Raw genomic sequence first — 14142 nt, 5'->3', positions numbered from 1 at the left:
GATATGTACAGAACATTCCATGGAAAACAAGCAGAATACGTCTTCTCTTTAAGAGCACATAGACGATTCCCCAAGACAGATTATGGTAGGCCATAAAATAGGTTTCAATAAATTTAAGAATACTGAAATCATACCAAGTATGATCCAAGTATCTTTCCAACTACAATAATATAAAACTAAAAATCAATTACTAGAAGAAAACTAGAAAATTCACAAGTACATGCAGATTAAACGACATGCTACTAAACAACCAATGGTTCAACAAGGAAATAAAAGGAGAAATAAAATATATTTTGAGACAAATGAAAATTTAAATAGAACATTCCAAAATCTATGACATGTAGCAAAAACAGTTCTAAGAAGGTAGTTCATAATGATACAGGCCTGCCTCAGTAAAGAAGAAATATCTCAAACAGTTTAACTTTGCACCTAAAGAAATTAGAAAAAGAAGGGCAAACAAAGCCAAAAGTTAGTAAAAGGGAGGAAATGATAGAGATGATAAAAGAAATAAATGAAATAGAGACTAAAACATAATAGAAAGATCAGTGAAACTAAGAGCTGTTTCTTTGAAAAGATAAAATTGACAAACCTCTAGGCAGACTCAGTAAAAAGAGGGCTCAAATAAAATGAAAATAAATGAGAATTTACAAATGACAGCACAGAAATACAAAGTATCATAAGATATCATTATGAACAATGATATGCCAACAAATTGGACAATCCAGAAGAAATAGATACATCTACAAACATACAATTTTCCAAGACTGAATCATGAAAAAATAAAAATTTGAATGGGCTGATTTCTTGTACGAAGATTGAATCAGTAGCCAAAAAATTCCCAGCAAATAAAAGTCAAGGACCAGACTGCTTCACTGGTAAATTTTACCAAACATTCAAAGAAATACCTATCTTTCTCAAGCTCTTTCAAAATATTGAAGAGGAAGGAACACTTCCAAACTCATTCTGGAAAGCCAGCATTACCCTGATACCAATACCAGACATACCACAAAAAAGGACACCACAAAAAAAAAGAAAATTAGAGGTTTATCCCTGATATACATAGTTGCAATAATTTTGGCAAAATGCTAGAAAAATAAATTCAACAGTATAGTAAAAGGATCACACGTCAGGACCAATGGGATTTTACTTGATGCAGATGGTTTGACATTTACAAATCAATTAGCATGACACGCCACATTAACAAAATGAAAGATAAAAATCATATGATCATTGCAATAGGTGTAGGAGAAGCATTTGACAAAATTCAGCACCAACTTATAAAAACTCTTAACAAAGTGGGAATAGAGGGAAAATACCTCAACATAATGAAGGCCATAGATGACAATCCCACAGCTAACAATATACTCAACACAGGACAAAGATGCCCATTCTCACCACTTTTATTCAACATAGAAATAGAAGTCCTAGACAGAGCAATTAGGTAAGAAAAAGAAATAAAGTCATCCAAATCAGAAAGGAAGAAGTAAAATTGTCATTATTTGCAGATGACATGATTCTATATATAGAAAATCCTAAAGACCACACCAGAAAACCATTATAACTAATAAATGAACTTAGTAAAGTAGCAGGATACAAAACCAATATACACAAATATGTGGCATTTCTATTAGCTAATAATGAACTATCTATCAGAGAAATTAAGAAAAATTCCATTTACAATTCAATCAAAAAGAATAATATATCTAGGAATAAATTTGATCAAGGAGGTAAAAGATATGCGTATTAAAAAATATAAGACATTGATAAAATAAACTAAAGAAAAAAATAAATGGAAAGATACTCATGCTCATGCATTGGAATAATTAATATCAAAATGTCCATACTTCCCAAAAAATCTATAGATTCAATTCAATCCCTACCAAAATCCCAAAGGTATTTTTTCACAGGACTAGAACAAATAATTCTGAAATTTGTGTGGAACCACAAAAGACTCTGAATAGCCAAAGCAATCTCAAAAAGGAGGATCAAAGTTAGAAGTGTCACTCATTGATTTCAAACTACATCACAAAGCTATAGTTATCAAAATGGTATGGAATATAATTGTGAGAGCACAGAAATAAATCCACACATAGAAAGTCAATAAATTTATGACACAGGAGGAGAATGTACAATGGGTAAAAGGAAGTCTCTTCAATAAATAATATTGGGAAAAATGGACAGCCACATAAAAAAATAAAAGTAAGCCATTATCTTATATTATATACAAAACTAACTCAAAATGGATTAAAGCTTAAGTGTGAGATCTAAGACCATTCAATTCCTAGAAGAAAATATAGATAATAATCTCCTTGATATACATCTTGGTGTCAAATTTTTGGATAAGACTTCAAAAACAAAGGCAACAGAAGCAAAAATAGGCAAGTGAGTCTACATCATATATCATACTACATAAAAATTTTTTTGCATAGAAAGGAAATCATTAACAAAATGAAAGGGCAACAAAGGGTACCTGGGTGACTCAGTCAGTTAAGCATCCAACTCTTGATTTCAACTCAGGTTATGATCTCATGGTACTGAGATCAGACCCCACATCAGCCTCCATGCTGAGCATGGAGCTTGCTAAAAATTCTCTCTCTCCTGCCCCTCCCCACCACTCTTGCTTTCTCTCTCAAAAAATAAAAAATAAAAAATAAATTCTAATTAAAAGCCAATCTACAGAATGGAATAAAATATTTGCACATCTTTTATGTAATCAAGGTTTAACAAACAAAATACATAAAAAAATCAACTCAATCACAAAATGAAACCAAAGCCAACAAAAAGTTCAAATAAAAAATGGGCAAAAGTTATAAGTAAACATTTTTCCAAAGAAGACACACTGATGGCTGATAGGCAGATGAAAAGATGTTCAACAACACTAATCATCAGGGAAATGCAAATCAAAACCACGAGATGTCATCTCATACCTGTCAGAATGGCTATTATCAAAAGATAAGAAACAACAAATGTTAGGATGTGGAGAAATGGAAACTCTTGTACATTGTTGAAGGGAATGTAAATTGGCTCAACCACTATGGAAAACAGTTTGAAGATTCCTTAAAAAATTAAAAATGGAATTACCATATGATACACTGTTCCACTCTTGTGTATTTATCCAAAGAAAATGAAAACACTCATTTCAAAAGATATATGCATCCCTAAGTTCATTGCAGCATTATTTATGATACCCAATATATGGAAACAACCTAAGTGTCCATTGATGGATTATTGGACTAAAAGATGTTATACACACACAGGCTACACACTAGAATACTACTCAGGCATGAAAAAGAAAAAAATCTTGCCATTTTTGGATGGATGTTGAAGGTATTGTGCTAAGTGAAGTAAGACAAAAAAAGACAAATATCACATGATTTCATATACATGCGGAATCTAAAAACAAAACAAATGCATTAACAGAACAAGACTCATAGTACAGAGAACAGATTAGTGGTTATCTGAGAGGAAGAGGATTGGGGGTAATTGAAATGATTGAAGGGGATTTGTTATATGAGGTGATAGATGGTAATTGTGATGATGGATGATGGATGGATGTGGTGACCACTTTGTAGTGGATATAAAACTCAGATTAAGGCAGCCCTGGTAGCTCATCGGTTTGGCGCTGCCTTCAGCCCAGGGCATGATCCTGGGGACCCAGGGTCAGGTCCCAAGTTGGGCTCCCTGCATGGAGCTTGCTTTGTCCTCTGCCTGTGTCTCTGCCACTCTCTCTCTCTCTGTCTCTCTGTCTCTCATGAATATGTAAAAATAAAATCTTAAAAAAATAAAAATCAAATTATTGTGTTGTACACATGAAACTAATATAACATTATATACCCATTTTACCTCAATTAAAAATGATTTACTTAAAAAAGAATTTAAAATAAAAGATATAAAAAACCTCAGATAAGAAGCAAGAGGCTTTTCTTATCTTTCTGATGCCTGCAGAAAATTCTGTATGTGTGTGTGTACACTAATAAAATAGAAATATAGATAAAGCATATTGAAGATATGTCAGATGAAGAGAAATCACTGTATGAAAATATTGACAGTATACTTGATGTTTTCCTCAGTTTTCTTCTCCTTTTGGTGAGATGAAAATTGCTCTGGTGTGGACACTAGATAAAAGAGTAATATTTCTCTGATTTTGATGACAATACTGAAGTCTTAATTAAGCACAGTGTATAAGGAGATCATGAACAGATTTCAAAGTCTCTTCTCCTCTAGGCTTCAAAACATGCGGATGCCACTGTCATTTCCCAAGAAGCCAGTCTTTTGTTCCATAACAAAACTAGCCAAATCTCTCTATTTTTCCAACCCATAGATTGAACACTGTTTCAGAAGCATCACTGAATTAATCTTAAAATATCTTCACCACACATCTACTTATAGTACAGTGCCTAATATTAAATAGGTGCTAATATTTTTTTAACAAATGAAAAACTATATTCTCAATTTCCAGATAAATTCCCCTGATTATGGGGAATTTATGGATTTTCCATGGAAAATCACGGAGATGCATTTTCCCATTTGCACTTTAACAAATTACCAGACACCTTGAATCAGTTAATGATGTTACTATAGATACAGAGAGCAGAACATCTCCAGATTGGTATGTAAATAATTACTGCCATAATAAACCAAATAATCAATAAATAACAAAGTTATTGATGAAGTTATTATTGATTTCTTAAATGTATGCATCAGCCACCACTTTTATTTCCTCAGCTTTGTCTTCATATTGTCAGGAGTTATTTCAACTCATTTAAATTTAATTGATCTAAAATTTTTGAGACAGAATTTTTTTTAAAGGACTCTACTTCAGCATTTAAAAATGATGTGATTTCTAATTTTTCCTATATTTATAATTATACAGATGCATTTCTAAGCACATTTACGTATATTTTTTAAATTAACAAATACTCTTTACCAGTAATTTTTTGTGAACTCTAGAGGAACAGAGTTTAGTAGGACACATTACTTTCAGAAACTCACTACTGGAGCACCTGGGTGGCATAGCTGGTTAAGCAACCAACACTTGGTTTCAGCTCACACAGCGATCTCAGGATCATGAGATCAAGCCCGTGCATCAGGCTCCATACTCAGGCTCAGTATGCTTAAGACTCTCTCCATCTCCCTATGCCCCTCCCCACTGTGATTTCTCTCTCTCTTAAATAAATAAACATATTTTAAAAAAGAAAAAGTAACTAACTCACTATTATAATAATGTATAAAGATGCAAACATACAAATTTAAAATCATGGTTTCATTTAAGTATTCTTAATCAGAGTATGGGGGTAAAAGAGGTATCTAGTAGGTTGAGGCCAATGAGGTAACCGAACATCCTACAGTGCACAGGACAGGCCTCACAATAAAGAAATGTCTCTTGCGAATTGTCAATAGTGCAAAAGTTGAGAAATAGTAGGTTTAAGAAAAAAAGATACTGGATGCTCAGATTAGAATTCAGATCTGTTGACTCTGATGTGACCATAAGACAAATTACATCATTGTGTCCATCTCTCTGTGAAATGTATAACAAGTCCACTTTGCCAACATGGGGGAAATTATACCTACCTTAAAGAGTTCTTACAAGATTAGATGAGATACATTTGGATATCCTAAAATTTTCTGTTAACCTTATACTCTAATAGGAGCTCCGGCTCCTGTTAAGGACACACCCTCTAATATTTTCTAATTTGTATTTTTATATTTATCCTTTGATAATACATTGTTTGGTTCTACCTGTTGTGGTTTTACATAAACAAATTATTTTCTCACATCATATTTTTGGGGGTTTTCTGTGTTGAAACTTGTAGTTGACTTTATTCATTTCATTAATATTTCATTTTATGAATAAGGATTCATTGTTATTGATAGTATATTTTGTGAATAAATATACCACAATTTACTCATTTTACACTGACAATTACTTCGGTAGTTTACAGGTTTTGCTATCACAAATAATGTCTCCATGAACATTCTGTACTTTTCTAAGTGTATACCTAGGATAGAGTTACTGAGCATCAGAGGGTACATTTATTCCACTTAGATCATTAATGACACTAGCAGAAGATGAGAATTTTTATTACATTAATCCTTACTAAGGCATTTCTATGCTTTTCTATTTGTTTTCTAATTAAAAGACATGAAATGTTTGTGCATTTGGGCTTTAATTTGTTCATTTATAATTAACGAGATTGATCTCTATTTATGTTTATTGTTCAATTGTGTGTCTTAATAAGTCAAATGCCAGCTCCTAGCTATTATACATTTTTTCTTCCTGATTTATAGGAGTTCTTTTTATGTTCAATATACTAATCCTTTTGTTATACATATTGCAAGTATTTTGTTGCCTTTATGGTATCTTTTGTTAAATAGTAAACCTCAAATTGAATGAAACGATCTTTAGTCCATCTGGAATTGATTTTTGTGATGTATAAGCTAGGATTTAATTTATTTTTTTCGCAAAATATAACTGAGCTTTTCTTCCATACCTTGTTTTATTTTTTTTAAGATTTTATTTATTTATTCATGAGAGACACAGAGGTAGAGACATAGGCAGAAGGAGGAGCAGGTCTTTACTAGGATCCTGATGTGGGACTCAATCCCAGGATTCCAGGATCACACCCTGAGTCAAAGGCAGACACTCAACCACTGAGCCACCCAGGTGCCCCACACCATCCTCTGCCCAATGATATGCGACATGAACTTTGTCATACATCGAGGTGCCATAAATGCATGGGCTTGTTTTGTGGCTCCACATCAATTCCCTTGGTCCTTTTATTAGCCAACTCTACCTAAGTCAATACTATAATATCTTTAGAACAAGTAGTTTCTCATTGTTGGTATATATCATTTACCCCTCATGTCATACATTAGTTCTTTTTCTTCTTCAGGAGTGTTTGGCTTTTTTAAAATGCTTTTCCATTTAAATTTTAAAAAGGAAGCATCTAGTCAATTCTTAGTCAATGCTAGCATTTTCACTGAAATGTCATTGAAATTGTATATCAATTTGAGAAAATATGACCGTATGATATTGAGTTTTTGGCTTCATGAACATAGTGTATGTCTCCATTTAGGTTTATAAAATGTTTTTCAATAAAGTATATAACATTTTCATAAAAAGTTTTACATATATTTTTATAGCTTCTTAGCTATGTCATTTTTAGAAAACCATTATAAATGATATAAATATTAATTTTTCCAACTGTTACTGATCTAAAGAAATGTAATTACTATAGGGTGCCTAGGTGTCTCAGTTGGTTGAACAACCGACTTGATTTAGGCTCAGGTCATGATCTCATGCATTGTGAGATTGAGCCCCACATTGAGCCCCTTGTTCAGTGAGGTGTGTCTGTGTGAAAGAGTCTCTCCTTCTGCTCTCCTCCTGCTCTCTATCAAAATAAATAAATAAATCTTAAAAAAAAGAAATGTAATTACTATGTAACATTTTCTAATTAGTATATGGAAAAAACAACGGATGGTTTACAATCTATTGATTATACAGCAAGTAATCAGCTTTCACCTTGTTATAATTTTATATATTTATTATCTACCTTAAAAATAATGTTGATGTTAAAAGATTCTTTCTCATTCTTAGATGATATTCACTAGGATGATCATCCTACTAATACTAGGCATCAAAATTTTGTTTTTATCCAGAATATGTTTCACCAATGAAACCTGTTACAGAGTATTCTCTTTTTATTTTGTGAGGACAACAACCTAACTTAGAATCAAATTCTTAAATGGATGTCTCATATATAGTGACATATAGGAGCTATTACTGATATATTTTAACAAATAAGGTGAATTAACTTATTGGGTTATGTATATACTTTTATTGTAACCTACATAACAATTTGTTTAAGTCAGTGTCTCACCTGATTACATTTATCATAGTCTCTCCTTAAGAGTGAGTGTACTTGAATTTCACAAGAGTGTGATTTTTCTGGTTTGACATTTTTATTGTCGGGAATGCCTCCAGACCTAGAGGAACAAGGTCATTTCTTTAAAATGTTAAACTCTTCCCTGGTCTAAAACTTTATTCTTCTTTGCAGTTTTTTTTAAAGGACTTAAAAAAAAAGGTCCAATTAGTAAATTTTCTGGAGAATGCCAGATGTCCTCTCTTAATTTACCACTTTCACCTTTACTTCCTGTCCTTGCAGCCATACACCAGCAAAGGGAAATAGATAGCTCTGTGTTGTCTCAACAAATACAATTTGAGAAATAATATTTGGGGGAAACCTTGATAGTTTAAAGTCAGAAGATGTACCCAAACTAACTTCTATTACTTATGGGCAGGCAACAAAAAAATCAAATAACCAATAACCCATTCTCTTCCCAGAGCTGCAGGCATTTGACTTACATTTGGGTCCAGAAGCCTTTCTTTAGCTAATTCTGTTTTTATTGGCCAATTCTTTCATTATTTTTATATAAACTAATCAATGTAAGCTCTAGTCTAGACAGCAAAATCAGCAAGTCCCTTCTATGTGCCTCCGTCTGACATCCATGGGGCTGCTACCCTGTATCTCTAAAGGATACATGTTAAAACTTCCTATTATGTTTACCAGAAATAGAATTAAGGATTAAAGGAATATTATATAGTTTCTGCCTTTTGGTACAAAAAATCTGCCTCTATTATTATTATTTCTAGTTTCTATTTTTATTTCTTTTGTCAAGCCTCCTTCATGCAGCCTTTTTAGTACAGTTTTGAACTAGCAACTAGCGAGCTAGTGATAGTTACATAGTGACAAAGAACCCATATTCTCCAACCCATCAGGAGAAAAGAAGAAGCACATCTGATATCCTTTCCTGTAAGTAAGTCTTTGTTAATATTCTCCTTGATCTTTGAAGGCTTAATCCAGCAAAGGTAGAGGGACTCCTGTGTGTTTCCCTCTTTGCCACCAATCTGTGTTTTATGTCCCATTTCATCAGGCAGAGCGGGAGAGAAGGAAGTTTCCTTCCGTTGTTTCTCCCAGGCCAGATGAAATAAACCTGGCAGGAGCAGATGTTAAATTGAAGCCTATGAAAAGTTAACACTATCTTCTGTAATTGAAACCTTAGGGAGGAAGGCTTGAGACAACTGCCAATGGACATAGAATACCAATGCAAGAGTTTATTCCCAGGGGCATTTCTTGTACCCTCTCATACATGAAAGCAGAGTAACCAATAGATGGGCAGACAGTGATGGGTCCATGTGAATAGAAGGCTTCAAAAGATACTCCAGGCTTAGTTCTAGCTGTACCGAACCCCACAGTGAGCCTTTCTCAAAGGTTCTTCTTCAAGACCTTTCTTTCTTTCTTTTTTTTAAAGATATTACTTATTTATTTATTTACTTCTGTATTTATTTATTTGAGACATGGGGGGGGGGGGCGGTGGCGAGCAGAGACACAGGCGGAGGGAGAAGCAGGCTCCCTGCAGGCAGCCCAACGTGAGACTTGATCTCGGGTCTCCAGAATCACGCCCTGAGCCAAAGGCGGCACTAAACCACTGAGCCACCCGGGCTTCCCTTCAAGACCTTTCTGAGGCATTTCAGGCAAGAGAGCCCCCACCAACTTGCCTCTCTTTTATCAAGTGGATTCCCTTCCAACTTACCAATTAGAAGCCTTTGTAGAGTGTATCCTCCGTTCCAATGTGTGCCTACATGATGAACACCTACAGCTTCCAACTAGGCCAGAGCTAATAAAAATAAATAAATAAATAAAAAATGAACTAAATGTTTAGAAACATGGTCTTTGACCCTTTTTGGTGATTCTTTTAGTGCTATTGTCATATCATTAGCACTCAGCTTCTCCAGATCTTTATCATTAAGTCCCTCATGACTATATATTGGGTTTGTTTTCTATAACCCTTTCACATGGACACACACAGAGTGCTCATTTTGCATAAATCACACTGCTATGTATTTGTTGCCTGTGAGTGTGGGATGTTTAGGCAATGTATCTCACTCCCTACTTTTAAAAGTTAAAAATTCATTTGAAGTTATTATGATTCAAGGATTGTGAACTCAGGCACTAGAATTATTGCTGCACCTCTTCCTACTTGTGTAATCTTGAGCAAACCACTTAACTTCTCAATGATTCAATGTTCATATCTGTAAAATAAGGATAATTATCCCATCTACCCTTTATTTGACTATTTAAAGTGTTAAGGCATGAAAAATACCTTCAACAGAGCCTGGCTCATAGTGAGATCTAAAAACAATTACCTATTGTTGTTATAATCCTTTTACTTGACTTGCATCATATAAACATAATAATGGTTCTAGTATTTGAAGATTTAGGATATAATGACTCACTATTACTAAAAGTGTCATCTACCCTGTGTCACACAGAAAAAATGAGAGCAAGCCCAATAGGATTTTGTTTGTTTCTTTTGTGGAAAGACTCAAGTTTAGTTTAAATATAGTGAACAGAATAGCAGAAAGAAGTACAGGACAAAGTGTAGGGCCAGGATCATCCTCAACCTTCCCTATACTTGTGGGTAATGTGTTTCAATAAAAAGTATAAGGATGTCCAACCACTAGAAAGAAATGATAATTTTGTAAGGTGGTAGAGGTGTTAATTATCACTGCAGGCATTCATATTACACTATCTAGAGGTATCAAATTAATGCGTACACTTTAAATTTACACCATGTCGTATCTGAAACACATATCGAAAAAAATTGTCAAGTGTGATGATGAGTACTCTTCCAAGCAGGTATGCCTAAAAACAACTGTGCGCAAGTTCTGCTGGGAGAGCCATTGCTCCCACCATCATCCCATCTCATCTGCAGGTGAGAGTTATGCTCAGAAGGTTTGTGAACACATCTCAGAAGATGTGAGAGAAGAGAGGGCAGCAGAGGATGGAAGTGGACCCAGAGCAGGGGATGCTGAAGGCAAGACGTGGCCTACCGGTGTCCATGTGTTCCAGCGCAGGCAAAACTGCATGAACGTCATGAGACACAGAGGACAGCTTCCAAAGCTGTTTTCTTCATCAGCATTTTCTGTATTTCCCTCTGTATGTTTCACCTGTTACTAGGAAATCCCCCGACTTCCCCATATCCTTCCCACCCACCCGTTTTACTAAGTCTGTATTCTTTGGCACCTTCAGCTATTGCTCATTTTAATTATTTACCTCATTTGCCTCTTTTAAAAAATATTTTATTTACTTATGAGAGACACAGAGAGAGGGGGGCAGAGATATAGGCAGAAGGAGAAGCAGGGTCCCTGTGGGGAGCCTGATGTGGGACTCAATCTTAGGACCCTGGGATCACGACCTGAGCCAAAGGCAGACACTCAACCACTGAGCCACCCAGGTGACCCTCATTTGCCTCTTTAAACGTAGAGTTTGGGCTTCCGGTTTTGTGCCAGGTCCCTTTGAGTGCTTCCATGCTCTCATCCCTCACCTTAATAGGAGGAAGACTCTGCACAGAAATATTCTCAAAAGTGTAAGTTAAACCCCACTCGGCCTTGTATTTTTGTCTTGTTGGATCCTAAATCGTTCTGGGACATAACCATGCAAGACCTATTCTTAATCATGGCCCTATTAATGGAAGACCTAGGGCACTCTCCCGGTTTAAATTTTGCATTCCGCTCGATTCTTGCAGTGTCACACAGTCTTTCTCTTTTCCTCTTTCATTTACTTAGATGTGACTTTACAGAATGAGTGAGGCATCTGCAGCCAGGGGGCAGATCTCTCAAGCAGCATAGTGTATCCTTTTCAGAATTTGCCAGTAGCATTCGTCTGCCTGGCATGGAATTGTGAATTACCTGTACCCTAATTCCCCTGCTGCCACCAGCAGGGCATCCAAAGGATAGGCGATGCTCCCAAGGGGTTTCACCTCTGCAGAGAAAGGTAATAGTAGGAATCCACCTATTTATACATGGGCAGAGTAGGGTGAATGGCCGTGACAGGTTTTCCAATTGTTAACTTTTCATCCAGTTTTCCTTTCTCATCCACCAGGGGAATAGGAGTTTGGCTTTGGGAAATGGAGTAGATTTTTCCACAGTGCTCCTCTTTTTCCACTTGTGAAAGAGAGAAAATGCATTTGAGCAAGAACTTCAGACACAGTAGCTTCCTTGAATTGTAAATAGAAAACACAGAATCAGTTGGCTATTGTGGCAGTTAATGAGAAGGAGAAATTATTTTTGTATTTCTCACAAAACTCCTGGCTCCCCTGGGCCTGGTACAGTACTTAGGAAAGATGATTTTGAAGGATTTTTCAGTTTTGTATTTTGTTTCTAAGATAATGGATGCTCTGTGAAGATCAGCTTTCTCTCAACAACTCAGAAATGTCTGTATTCTTAAAACTAGACAATATTTTATTAGTAAAATTGCATTATTTATAATTAGATACTTACCTTACTATTTATTTTTAAAAATGGAAAAGTATAGAGATCTTGGCTAGGCATTCAAGAACTCTTTAAATTATCTTTCCAGCTTCTCTCCAAATACTTCTCAATATTAGCCAAACCAGTTGGCTTTTTTTCCCATCAGCATTTTTCAAATGTTACATCCTTATCTTTTGTATTGTCTTCTCACCACTGCCAAAATGCTTATTATTCAACACCAAGTTCAAATTTCATATACTGGGTTACTTTTCCTGAACATCTCAACTAAATATAATCTCCCTGTTCTGCTGTTTGCTTAGATAACTTCTAGTCATTAGAATTTTGCTTTTGCTGTTTGCTTAGATAACTTCTAGTCCTTAGAAAGGATTCTGGCAATTTCATATAATGCAAATATTCACCAACTTTGGAGTGCCAGTAAAATGCAGCTTCCAAGGCTCTATCCTTATGAAATTCTGACTCAATAAATCTTGGGTGGGCCCCTGGCATATGCATTTTAACAAACATGATAAATGCGTCTGATACAAATCATGTGTTGAAAAGTTTCAATGTGATGTTTTATATATTTTTTTAGTTTTTTTTTTTTAAGATTTTATTTATTTGACAGAGAGAGAGAACAAGCACAAGTAGGCAAAGTGACAGGCAGAGGGAGAGGCAGGCTCCCCACTGGATCCCTGGGTAGCTCAGCGGTTAAGCGCCTGCCTTCCACCCAGGGCGTGATCCTGGAGTCCCGGGAACGGGCCCCACATCGGGCTCCCTGCATGGAGCCTGCTTCTCCCTCTGCCTGTGTCTCTGCCTCTCTCTCTCTCTCTCTCTCTATGTGTGTGTGTGTTTCTCATGAATAAATAAACAAAATCTTTAAAAAAAAAGATTTAAAAAATATTAATCAATATTAATAGCACTAATTTAGGGGCATCTAGGTGACTTAGCAAAGCGTCTGACTCTTGATCTCCGCTCCAGTCTCAATCTCTGGGTCATGAGTTCAGGCCCTGCAATGGTCTCCATGCTGGGCGTAGAGCCTACGTTTAAAAAATAATAATAATAGCACTGATTTATGTAGTTCTCCTTAGACATGTCAAAATCAATTTTTTATGCTAAGTGCAATATTAGGAAGAAAGTTGATCTGTAAAGTTATTCAAAAGAGAAAAAGCGGCAATATTGGAGTTTTTTATGACAGCAAGAGGACAAGAAGAAGTTTCAAACTAATGGTTATAATTAAATATTGATTTACTCGGGGTCAGATACTCTCCTAATATTTTGGTACACTTCCTTTTAGGGGACACCTAGGATTCTTTATTTTCTAAATGTCATCCCTTGTGGTAAAAGTGAGTACTGAAAACTGAAACCTAAAAATTATAAGGCTGCCGTAGGACATCTTGTTGAAGGGAAACCAATTTTCCTGGTGAGAAACTTGGTTTCATTTTTTATTTTATAAATGTTGGCTTAATACTGATTACGTGTCATGGAAAAGCCCCACAACATTCGCTACATCAAATGCTGTGAAAATTATCCAGCTCATATTATACCTCTAAGCACTTCACCAAAATGTAATAATTTCCTGAAACATAAAAGAAACTTTTCCCCATCTTTATTTTTTGTCAAGTGAGAGTACTGTGTTTGTACTTTAGTTCTCACTTTCCAAACTAGAGGCCCTGAGTCGCCTTGATTTCTTCTCCCTGGTAGTGAAGCTAGAGCTTTGAAATCTCTGCCCCTAGGATCACTGGTTCCAGCTTCCTGGGTGTCGCTGGAGGAAAACCATCTCTAGTTGTCAGACAAAATGAGAATCCAAATCACTGACTTACAGAACGAGA

At 35.4% G+C, this 14142-nt stretch overlaps 1 long non-coding RNA gene across 3 annotated transcripts in view; it reads right to left on the bottom strand.

Moving 5' to 3' along the window:
• Positions 1-14142, bottom strand: part of LOC112641206 (uncharacterized) — a 53675-nt gene that overhangs the window by 15027 nt on the left and 24506 nt on the right. For 2 of the 3 annotated variants that reach the window (XR_003124550.3, XR_004804354.2), the window contains one exon: positions 9595-9678. The exons of the other annotated variant lie outside the window; for it this stretch is intronic. This is a non-coding gene — a long non-coding RNA (uncharacterized LOC112641206). The remainder of the gene's footprint in view (positions 1-9594; positions 9679-14142) is intronic. 3 annotated transcript variants of the gene reach the window in all.

Source organism: Canis lupus, chromosome 12, assembly GCF_003254725.2.
Source record: "Canis lupus dingo isolate Sandy chromosome 12, ASM325472v2, whole genome shotgun sequence".
Classification (NCBI taxonomy): domain Eukaryota; kingdom Metazoa; phylum Chordata; class Mammalia; order Carnivora; family Canidae; genus Canis; species Canis lupus.
Note: the sequence above shows the minus strand (reverse complement) of the source record. Positions and strands in the feature narration are given on the sequence as shown.